Source organism: Epinephelus fuscoguttatus, linkage group LG10 (assembly GCF_011397635.1).
Source record: "Epinephelus fuscoguttatus linkage group LG10, E.fuscoguttatus.final_Chr_v1".
In the NCBI taxonomy this organism is placed as follows: Eukaryota; Metazoa; Chordata; class Actinopteri; order Perciformes; family Serranidae; genus Epinephelus; species Epinephelus fuscoguttatus.
Window position 1 is genome coordinate 6,350,269 of NC_064761.1, and position 12,826 is coordinate 6,363,094.

A 12,826-nucleotide genomic window follows, 5' to 3' on the forward strand; every position below is an offset into this window, starting at 1 on the left:
GTCTTCTCTCCTCTTGTTGTACAGACAGAGTGATGGTCATACTTTAGCTTCCAACCTCATGTGAAGATAGTACAGGAAGCAGCAGAGGGGTCACTTTCCAGAGCACAGCCATCAGCTGAGACAGCCTGAAGCTTTCATCCTGAACACATTGAGTCTTTGTGGAATCTGCAGTGGAGAGAAACCTCAGTTGGTCTCTGGAGCCAAGATGGTTTCATCGAGACAGAGAGAGGAGTAAGCCTAACCTCCATTCCCTGGGAGAATCCACACAAGAGGAATGTGCTTTCTCTTCATCTTCAGTTCTCATAGTAAATCATGTCACTGAAAAAAAATAGACCTGATGATTTTTGGGTTGCTTTTTCTTTGGCTGCCCGTTCAGGGTTTTAACTCTCCCAGCATGTCGTCAAGGGTCTGAGAGTGGGTTTTTTCCCTACTCAGCTCTCCTCAGCTCAGAAGGCAGGGATTAGTTACACAGGCTTTCTATAGGCTCGGCCTAGAACATGTAATATTTCATGCAGCAATGTGGGTTTGGAGACTGGATCAGGTGCTGCTGACTGTAAGGGTTTAATCCCTGAGCCAAACAAAAGGTGACAAATGACGACATCCATATAGTAGGTCCCACCTTCAGCTTAATATAGCCTACCCAAAGATTTCTAAAACTATGTTCACTGGAAAAGAAACAGTGTAATACCAAGAGAAGGAATCATTTCTCTTCCCAAAAATGACCTTCCTGCTGAGTAGTGTTTGATGGAAAGCATTGCTCACAACAACAAAAAAGGAGGAATTTATTCTCATCTGGAGCTGGAGTGTGTGTGTGTGTGTGTGTGTGTGTGTGTGTGTGTGTGTGTGTGTGTGTGTGTGTGTGTGATTCACCATGACTATGATGGAGCAATGCAGGACCAGTATGTTCTTGGCTATGCTGTTTATCCAGAGCCAGACCCTATTGAAGACTGGTGTAACATTTCTTTCTTCTGCAGTGTATGTGTGTATGTGTGTTGGGTGGACTTTGTGTATGTTTGTGTTGCTGTCTGTCTTCCAGAATACAACATAAAACAACAATCTGGATACGGCAAAAATTATTTCGTTGGAATGTGCCATTGTTTGTTTCAGATATGTTGTATTGAGAACAGTGCATGAAACTATACAATTTTAACCAAAATTAAAGTGATGTTTGTATTTTTATTTTTATTTTTACCAGTGAAGTTATTCTATACAGATGGATAAACATACAAGCGCAATTTCCTCTTGTTCTTTTTTGTATGTTGTCCTTCCTTTTCCCCTCATCACTTTCCTTTCCAGAAAACATACAGGAAGTTCCCTCCTTCTTCTTTCTGTATTTCTGTCCCTTCTTTCCTTCTTAAACTGATCCTAAGGTAAAACTTGAGAATTGGGAGTAATTTTCTCTGAACTGGGAAAGTCATCTCCACGCTTATACACAAAGGTTCAAAGTATGCTTTTGGCATTTTTGGTGTTAGTTTGTTTGGGTTCCAGTAATGGTCTTCTTAATGATAAATAGTTTAGGTTTAGTGCTAATAATGGTTAAGGTATGGATTGAATTAGGCAAATAAAATGCATTTTTAAAGTCAAACACAAATGAAGTTTAGTAATCCCATTTTGGATTCATAAGTAATGTTGACATGATTTTTAAGTGTGTTGTGTATAAAAAGAACACCCAATGTTACACTGTAGGGAACGAGAGTGCTAGTAATATGCTATAGAGAAAAGAAAGCGTTGATATAACAGCTTAGAGAAGGAGTGTCGTGTTTCAGCAGAGGGAATGAGACAGTGCTGTTATTGCACCATAAGAACATGAGAGTGCCAGTGTTACACCCTGTGTTACATTGTAAGAGTGAATGTAAGCTTGCCAGTGTTACACCATAGAGAAAGAGATAGTATGCTGGTTGCCTGAAGGCAATTAAAGTGCCAGTGTTACACCTGAGCTCCCACTGTAGGGAACCAGAGTGGCCGTGTTACACTGTAGGGAATGAGAAAGTGCCGATGTTACAGTCGGTGTCACACTGTGGGGAGCAAGAGTGCTGGTGTTACATCATAGGGAAAGTCAGAATGCTGGTGTTGAGATATAAGGACTGTGAGACTGTCAGCGTTACAGTCAGAGTTAGGCCATAGAGAGAACGAAGAGAATGGGAGACTGCCTGTGTTACACTATGGGGAAGTTGACGGTACCAGTGTTACGCCATAGGAAACTTGTGAGTGTTTGTGTTCTACCATACAGAACGGAAGAGTGTCATTGTCAGACCAGATACACATTAACAAGTACACTTCCATGCTATTTAATGTGCTGCACCTGAGCAGCCTCTAGCTTTGAAACTGAAGTTAGCTGTGGATTTTTTCTAAGTGAATGTTTGCTTGTCGGCTCATTCAACAAGCTACTGTAAGGTGCAGGACAAGACATGTATTCATGTTCATATGTTAGATAATGTGGGTGCTGGAGTGTGTGGCTTTAGTGTGGAGAAGCTGTCTGGCTCAGTGTAACCGTCCGCTCTGCTTATGATACAATGCTGATGTTTTTGCTTTATGTAGTATTTGATTTGACTTACTTGACATAAACCATTTTGCTCCTTGGGGATCATAGGTCATTCACAAATTTTCTCCAGCTGGTTTGTTGTTGGGCGATCTTCTCTGACTTCCTTCCAGGATGTTCTTGATTCCTTGAGTTCTGCCTCGATAGACTTTCTCCAGGTGTTCTTTGGTCTTCCTGGCTTTCTTTATCCCTGTGGGCTCCAGGATAAGGGCTGTTTGTTCATGTTGGAGGGAGATTTCCTCAATATTTGATTTGCTGTATGGAAATAATGTCTCTATCTAAGTGGATGCATTCCACAGCAGGGTTCCATCAAATTAATGCAAAACTAGGGAGCGCCATCATAAAACCAAAAGATGTAAACGTCTCCCTTTTGGTCTCTGCAACAATGAATGCAGACAGAATGCAGTTTAACTTCAGCTGGACTTTAAGGTTGTGGAAAGATGGAGCAAGAACTTGACTGTCCTGCACAGAGCCCTGACCTTAACCCCATCCAACACCTGTGGGATGAACTGTAACCCATTTCGATCAGCTCTGATTTTTTTCAAGCACGACCACAGTCATTCCATGACCTAAACGTTGTGGTCATTGTAACCATGATGACAAAGCTCCCCTTAAAAACAAAGGACTTCTTTGAACTCAAGCCATGATTTCTCCCTACACCAAACCAAACCTTAGCTATTGTGTTGTAATGTCAATAAAAGAGATTTATTTTTCAGGTAATGATTTGTAAGGGCTCTGTAAGGTACATACGTCAGCCTGCTGATAGAGGCGTCAGATCAGAAAATGCTTACATGTGTGGTTTTGGGGAACGTGGTAAACGCCTTATTTTGTTATTTAATTTGATTGACCTGTACCAAAATCTGATGTAAAGCCTTACATTAGAGGAGGCTGTTATAGCAGCATATTAATGCCCATAATGTTACAATCAAATATTCGGCTATTACATGAGTGGAATGTTTGGATATCCACATGGCCTTGTGGTGTACGTTCCCCCGTTAACAAACACGCAGCATATAACAGCTGGAAACAAACACCACAGATGATGGCATCCGTGTGTGTGTGTGTGTGTGTGTGTGTGTGTGTGTGTGTGTGTGGTAAGTGAAAGTGTATACATTAATTCAGTGTAATTTGGAACAACAAACACCTCATTTCATTCATCTGACTGAGGTTTTTAGAGCAGAGCCACCCAATTAGATTTACCCACAATTCATGCCGCTGTGCCCCCCCCCTTGGCGTTGCCGTGGTAGTGTGTTGTCAGACAACATGTGGAGCCGCTCTCGGGGCCCGGCGCTCTTGGTGCCCTTGGAAGCCTCGTCCCTCATGCTGGTTTCAATTCCATAACCTTTCAGATCACGGCATAATGAGTCGAAATGGCTCGCACATGCACATTATGCCCCGACGAATCATTTTTCCACCGAGCCAATTTACTCCCATGATTAAATCTTTTTTTCCTACGTGAGTCAGAGCAGAGAGCCAGGCGAGGCAGAGGTTTGGAGTGTGTTGTGTGTCTGCATGGAGTCAAGTGTGTGTAGGGAGTCAAGTGTGTATATGAGTGTGTTTAACGACTGAACATCAGAGAAAGTAACTGAGTACATTTACTCAGCTTATTGTAGTTATGAGGTTTCGAATACTTTACTTGAATATATCCAAACATTCTACATTTCTTCCTTAAAATTAAAATAAAAATGGAAAATATTTCACTTTTTTCTAAACTACATTTATCCAGTGACTGAAGGTCCTTTTTATTCTTTCAACACAAGAAAAACAAATAAAACATCACTAATATCATCATTAAATGATTCTTTTGACTTCTTTCCCATTTGTCGTTTCTTCTCATTATTCCTTACTCCTTTCCCTCTTATCCTTTCCTTTTTCCATTCTTCTTTCCTTTCTTTTTCCCTTTCTCTTCTTCCTCAACTAATTTGAGAGCACGAAACTGTAGAGGGCTCTACCCTGACAACTAACTCTTACTAAACTCTACTTTATTTCCCTACAAAAAGTACTTTTGTGTCTTATATTTGCCAAAGCAGTGTTCAGTCCCCTCATTCATTTCAATCAGACAGACCACAGTGTTGGCTCATCAGGGGCCCTGCCAAAGAGGGGTCTGACAAAAAAAAAAAAACGCAGGGTCGTCTAGCAAAAACTTTTAAATCTGGCTCAACTGTTGACGGAATGCAGCAAAAGCAAACTTATTAAATGAAAGATAGAATAATTGCCACTGTGGTAACTTTACTAAAATCCTGTCTTGCAGTGTTCTGGCATCTGATAAACCTTCAAACTCTCTGTTTCTCAAACTGGACTTCCTGTATCAAACATTATTGTGTCATTGGTACCTGAAACAACAGGCCTCACCTATGCAGCCCCTTGTATATTTCTTATGCAGTGCTTTTTGGTCTGAACACCCATTAACACCTGTTAACTTTCATTTATATGTTAATTTTGCACTTCTGTCATTGCAGTATTAATAATAGAAGTACTTTTTACAGGTGCAATGTGTAAGATACAGCCAGAATTTTAGTTTAAAACATTCAAAAAATTAACTAACATTATGTGAAGCAGTAACAGTTTCATGTCAAAGACGTTTATGTATTGTATTGAAATGAGCATGCTAACCAGCTAGCACTGGCTCGTCTTGTCTTGAAATACCATTTGTACCTTGAGAGGTGATAGTGTGCACTATAGTGTCCAGTCTGTCCTCAGTCCAACATGAGAGGATGAAGAAATTGAGTACATCCCCCGGTTAGTGGCTCAGTAAACACAAAGGCTACATCTAAATTAAAACAGTTTTATTTTATAACACATAACTTTTGATAATGCAGAAGATGGCTGAGGCTCTTGGCAAGAAACCTTTATCACCATCCTAAACCTCTCGCTCCCATGTTTGCCGGGAAAGAAAAGAAGTGATATTCTGGTAAAAAAAAAAAAAGTAGTACAACAAGACTAAACATTGTCGTGGCTAACTGCTGGAGACAAATAAAGAGATATGGTTTGATGCTGAACTCTTAAAGGTCTGGTGTGTATGATCCAAGTGTGTTGGAGAACTACTGTGGCTGACCCAAAAACATGAATAAGTGAATCTAAAGCCAGTGTTTGATTGGTCTGTTCTGACCTACAGTACTGTAGAACAACATGGTGGACTGTGGGGAAAAGGAACCACTCTGTATGTGGATATAAATGGCTTATTCAAAGGTGATAAAAACACAATCCTTAGTTTCAGGTGATTATAAACAAATTAAACATAGTTATGAAACTGATAACAATCTTACACACTGGACATTTAATGTTTCTTATAGACTGTAAAAAAAAATCCAACATTTACTTTTTAGCAGAATGTGTCTTTAGTGCAACTAATGACACAAACACATACTGTGCTGAAAAATGTTCTGATATGTGGTTTTGATGTGGTTGTTTTCTTGCTACTATAGTCTTGCTTAAACTGAGCTAAGCAAGCTATAATGTAAACCACGGGCGGACACCATGTGATGATTATGTGATAGATATGTTATTTTGACTGGCGAGCTTCAGCAGTTTTGTTGAATTTTGCGTATTCTTGCCCTGCTGTTAGTTAGTTGCCGGCTTTTTTTAAAAATGTTGTTATAACTGATGACTGTAACTTTAGATTGCATGGACCCAGTAGTAGACCGGTACAATGCTGCCCCCCATTTCTTTGGAGCACGTGGCCAGGCATACACACAGCACCTTTCAGCATTAAATACCAATGTGTATGTGTGCATGTGTGTGTTTGGCCTGTGTGAGTGTGATGTGATGTATTCATGAGAGGGAGGGCAAAGAAACAGGCCCCGCTGCTGGAGCCATTAGCTGCACCAGTAAATCTGCAGGGACCTGAGAGAGCCGGCCCTTCAGCGGCAGGTATTTCCTGTCTCTTGATCTTTGGGAGGCAGCGCTCATTTCTGCCGGTGGGGGTTCGGCCTTCATAATAAGTTGCGGTTTGATGCCAACAGTTTATTATTCAATTTCATTCCATGAAGCCTTGCCTGTGTGTGTGAGTGAATGCCATTTATACAGTGAGAGCAAGCAATCTATTCGCCAACTAATGTAATTGGACAATTCTGTAAAACTCCACATTGGCAACATGTCTGTGTATGTTCTGCCAATTTTATGAAATCAATTATTCCCACGATATTTCTGCATTACAACTGCAGTATACTTAAGGTGTGGTTATCATAGAGCAAAACACTTAATTAAAGCCCCACTAATCAAATCTTTTATATTAACAATGAACAAAATGACTGCATGTAATGTGAAAAATGTCAAACCCACAAAGAACTCCCACCAACTCGTTTTAGTCAACAGAGGCATCAGAATGAGCAACAGAGGTCTCTGCTCATAGCTGTTTTTAAGGTTTCTGATTGATTCTTCTTCTTCATCATCTTCTTTGTCTTAGTCGTTGTCATCCTCTTCTTTTTTTCTGCTTCTTCTTTGCATGGCTTTAGGGTTACCGTTATCAACAACTGTGGGTTTGGCATTCTCTTGACAGCGCTTCAGTTGGGTCTTTGTGTTTTCATTTCGACAGAGATCTTTTAAACAGTGGTTGTGTGGACCACAGACTGTATACTAAAGATGAATGACAAGACAGTGAAGTCAAAACATGTCCATTTCCCCCTGAAGGCAGGCCCCAGTATAGGCCATAAACCCTACTTCCTCCCTGTTAGTGGAAGGGAGATAGGCCAAATTAATAGATCAATGTACACGTCAAATACATTTTGCTCCTGGTTAGAATTCCTTAAATGGTCATTGTTTAGGAGATTTTTACCAGGAGCTGAATTATCCAGTCTCCTCCTCTAAAAAACAAATAAACCAGTTGATTAAAACCAGTAAAGACACTGAATAACACAATTTCATGTTACAAATCAGTGCTTCTCTAATGCTAATTAGAATGTAAGCGAGGGCTTGCTGGCCCAGCACCTGCTAATCTGTGCTAACATTTTTTACTCGGATTATTTAAGATCCAGATGTTCAGGAGGTTTTTACCAGGAGCTTAATTATCTCCAGAGGGCTCCTCCTCTCCAAAACAAATGGACTTGGTGATTTAAACTGGTAGACACACTGAATACTGCAGTTACACATTAAAAAATAAGTGTTTTTCCAACACTCTTGATGCGGAGGGGGTGCTAACTACAGTGGCTGATGTGAAAAAAATGGGAATGGCCCTAGAGCCATTGTTTGGGTTACTGTAGAGACATGGCGGTGCAACATGGTGCTCTCTGACGACGAGGACCCACTCCTTGTGTAGATATAAATGGCTCATTAAAAGCTAACAAAAACTTAATAGTTCTTACTTTCAGGTAATTTTAAACTAAAGATAACACAAACCTATTACATAATATTCAACATCTGCCAATATATCCCACTAAATCTTATAGACTGAACCTTTAAGAATACACCATGAACCTGACATAGGCTTTTATTACAGATTATTAAAGTCTTAGTTTAATTAGGTAATTTTGTTGGCCAGTAGGTGTCACATGCACCACAGTCTCCTACCTGAAAGATTTTGCTGCACCACAACATTTATTACTTCTTCCTTAATGAAGCACAAATGTCATACGGTCATAAGAGGTCACCTGTCAAGAAAACACGAATATAGGTCATTTCAGGCATTTGAACAAACAGCCAATGCTGTTGTTTTTCTGGGGTTACACAAGCAGCAAGACAGAGAAAGAGACAGTGAACGCCTCTCAGTCTGAAATGACTCCTTTTCCTCAACCCACACAGGAAAGAGCAGCAGCATCTTTGAGCTTCTTATGTGTATGTGTTTTTTTCCCTCTCCTGGTTTTAAGCCACTCGAAGATCCTCAACCTCAAGCAGGGTGTTTGCATTTTGGAGGAAAACAGGATGTGAACTTTTAAGACCACACTAAAGGAGTTTATGATGGAGAGAGACATTGTTCAGTCGTGTTCCTGGGCTTGTATACAAGGGGAACATTGAAACACCCCGGTGGTTAAGATGTGAGGGGGAAATTTATTGGACTCACATGGGCGACATTTTTAGTCAAACCTAATAGTAATTTGCCCCTCATATGGGCCAACTGTTCCAAAGAGGGAGGATAGTTAGAAGTAATTTGGGTCGAACTGAGATGATAAGTGACACTAATTGTCAAAGTTAATTAAATATTAAGTAAAAGCATGCATCAAAGTGTTTCACATCAAATATCTCGATTGATGTGGATGGGAAATACCTTTCTTTCGCATTTTATCGCTGTTTACTTCTTGAAACAGTCACGAGAGGTTTATTTGTTTGTTTGCTTAGTAACACATACGAGAGAATTAAAGGAAAAATTCAGTGCTGTTAAAAAAGGGAGTGTGTGGGAGAATCGTAAAAAAGAAGAAAAGAAACGAAAAAAAATACAAGGTTTAGAAAGGAAGGGAAAGTTCACTCAGCATCTAGCAGCTATAGGTTAAGTGTAAAGGAAATAATCCAACATAAAAAGATAATTACAGAAATAAGAGACAACATGGAAAAACTACATTCAGAAAAGTTTAATTAAAATCATAACAAGACCCAGCAACAGGACTGATTTATACTCTCATGATTGGCTGCCGCTGTGGCTACACACACTTATTCTGCAGCTGCACACAATTCATGAGGAAAATTGTTACCTGAAAGTTACCTGTATTCATTGATTACTTTGGCAACTAGCCCACAGCACAACAAACTTCAAACATGGCCTAAACAACCCTACACGTATGTGCCAAAAACTGCAGCCACGGTTCCACCATCTTGCTCAAATGTGGTCACTTCAAAAGGGCAGCCCACAAAGCAATGGCTGATGTTGGGTACATCCATTATTTTATACAGTCTGTGGGCCTAGAATGTGACATTTTATGGTGTTTGTTTTTCTTTTTCAAATGAAATTTCATTAGCAGATGAAAATTGCCTAATAGTTGCATTTTTTTTGTATAATTTATCTAAGAAAAAAAAGACAGACACGCAACTTGTCAAGAGACCAGGCAAGCACACCTCTATCACTTCCTAATTTACACTACACCAATATTGTCACCAACCATGCATATTTGATCTAACCCACCTTGATTCTTTCAGCCTGTGCAATAGTTGTGGATGCAACAGCATCTGTCATGGTGACTTGTCTATAGTTACCCTGTTAAAAGTAATAGGTAAGTAAGTAAGTAAGTAAAATTTATTTGTAAAGCACTTCTAAGTGCTTCACAGGATTAAAACACAAACCAAGAATACATACATACAAACATTCAGAGACACAAAATTAAACAGTAGCAGCAGTTACAAAACTAAATCATTTAAGACAAGTTGAAGAATGCCTGCCTGTACAGGTAGGTCTTAAGGTGCTTCTTTTTCAACTTCAACAGATGCTGCGGCTCTCAAATTCTATGGGAGGGCATTCCACAATCTGGGCGCAATAGACTCAAAGACCCGGTCACCTCTAGTTTTGAGCCTAGTACGAGGAACTGCCAACAGGCTGTGATCAGCCAACCTAAGTGTCCTACTAGGAGCGTATACATGAAGCAAGTCAGACAGATACTCAAGTGCCTAACCACGAAGGGCTCTATATGTTAAAACAAGGATTTTGAACTGGATCCTAAAGCTGACAGGAAGACAAGTCAGCGCATGGATGTGTTTCTCAAAGTGCATGGCCTGATCAAAAATAACTCAGAGATTTCTCAGGTTAGAGTGGATATTTGAATTCAGGGACCCAATACAGCTAGCCACCTTAGAAGCAGTACAGTCAGGAATGACAATAAGGACCTCGGTCTTAGCAGCGTTAAGCTGGAGGAAATTGTTGACCATCCAGTCATTAATTGCAGACAAACAGTCATGCAGTACATTCAGACTGTCAGTCCTGTCAGGATGAACAGAAAAATACAGTTGAATATCATCTGCGCACGTATGATATGATACACCTTCAAACCTGCTGATAATGTTTCCAAGAGGAAGCATATACAGAGCAAACAAAATTGGACCCAACACTGAGCCCTGAGGCACCCCACAAGAAAGGGGGACAGACTCGGACATGAGAGGACTAGATGCTAAAGAGAAACTTCTACCAGAGAGGTAGGAGGCAAACCAGTCAAGGTAATGTAGGTAATGTAATTATTTTAATTGCATCATCAAAGTCATGTAAGTTATTACAATGGATTACTTTTTGATTACTTTTCTAACAAATGTAAAGCTGACAAATGCTCAGAAATAGGCTATGCCAAAAGAAGGTATTCCTGCACAACAAAAAAAAAAAGACAAAAAAAAAGTTTTACTAAAAAATTATTCAGATGTAACCCATTTGTAATCCCTAACATTTTGATTGTAGCTGTGATTTAACTGTATTAATTTTGTAATTTAATTACATTTAACTTTATGATTTGGCAATTGAGCTGTGATGTTCCACTTTGTTCACCAGTTAGTCTCTGTGTCCGTGTGCTGTTTGCTGCTGGGCAGGTAGTGTACAGCGGGTTTATCAGAATGTGTTTGATGAAAACAGTTGCCTGCTGCTAATGGATAAATGGTGATGAGAAGGCTGAGAGTGAACTAAAACAGTTAACCTCAGAGTTGTAAAACCAGAAGAATAAGCTGAAAGATGCAAAAAATTAAATGCTGGAATTGTAATAATTACACCAACAGATTGATCATTTCTTGAAAACTACTTAATGTTTGGGGTTCATAATCCATTTAACTGCTAAGCTGGACTTCTGAACAAACTCACGCCTTGTTTTCACACAGTTTTGTTTGTTGTCTGTATATTCGTGTAGTGTCAATGTATTCTCATTGAATGGTTTGTATGATATCCTATTAATAACGCGTGCACAAACATTCATTCACTTATTCATTTTCCGTAACAGTTATCCTGTCAGGGGTCACGGGGGGCTGAAGCCTATCCCAGCTGACATTGGGCAAGAGTCATGGTATATCTGGACAGGTTGCCAGACTATCGCATGGCTAACACATAGAGATAGACAACCATTCACACTCACATTCACACCTACGGACAATTTAGATTCACCAATTAACCTAATCTACAGTACATGTCTTTGGACTGTGTGAGGAAGCTGGAGTACCCGGACTTACATGAGGAGAACATGCAAATTCCACATGGAAGTGCTCCTCCACCCCAGGGTTCAAACGCTCAGCCCGGGTTCGAACCATGAATCCTCTTGCGGTGAGGTAACAATAACCGCTAACCTCTGCACCACGTGTTGCCACATACACAACAATTCGTATGATATTCTATGAATAGGCGCCCCATGAATGATGTTATGTCCTTAATGTACAGCTACGTAATTAACATAAAGTTACAAAGTTTAGGTTTAGGTAAAGAAACATAGTGAGGACTACTTCCTTGTTTTCTCCCACATTGGTCAGCACATTTGTCATATGATCGCAGCCTTTCAAAAAACATAGTATTTTTTTTTTCTAATAATATAATAATAGCAATAATATAACTTTTTCCAGTAACGAGTATTTAACTAATTGTCAATAAAATTTTGGAAATAATAACACAGTTACCCCAAAACCACACAACTCGTTATAATATTAATTTTGTTATCACCCCACTTCTGACTTCAATTACTGTACAACAGTCACATTGGTGGATTCATTTTTGTGATTGTTGCGCTGTGCATGCAGCAAGCTAGTTTAGAAGATGGAAACGCTTACCTTTCGCAGCTGGAAATATTCCCATTAATTTAATTTTGTTGGAAGGAAAGAACACTATTGCTGCAGGTAATGGTACTAAAATTCTTTCGACTGGGAAAAACATCTCCTCAAACTTTGGATCTGAAACAGATACTACGACTGACAGCACAACAACATGAAGCTCCAGGAAATACACCCCACCCAAGGTGAGCCCTTCTTGGCCAAGAAGGTCAGCCATAGAGCTGTAGCCATACTCTGGCTAAACAACCACAACTGGATTTTACTTGAATACAGTCGCAGGCTACAAAGAACTATCTTGTGGATGAAATGTTGTTCTACAAGTGACTGTCTTTCAGGCAGAGCCTTGAGGAAATATCAATCAGGCAACAGAAGACCTCCAGGAAAAAAAAAAAAAAAAAAAAAAACAAAGAAAGAAAGAGAAGAATCTGCAAGCTATCTAGCCTTACGCTACACTTACTGGCGATTTTCCTGACATTCACATGGAGGCACACATCAGAATTTTGGGGAGATACACAATTACCAATTTTATGGGGTGTAACAGAAAAGTGATATAATGAGCAGTGAGACTAATTACTGTTGGCAGGGAGTAAACAGAAATGTAATTTTATAACTTTTGAAAAGAGTAACAAGTAAAGCAGAAAT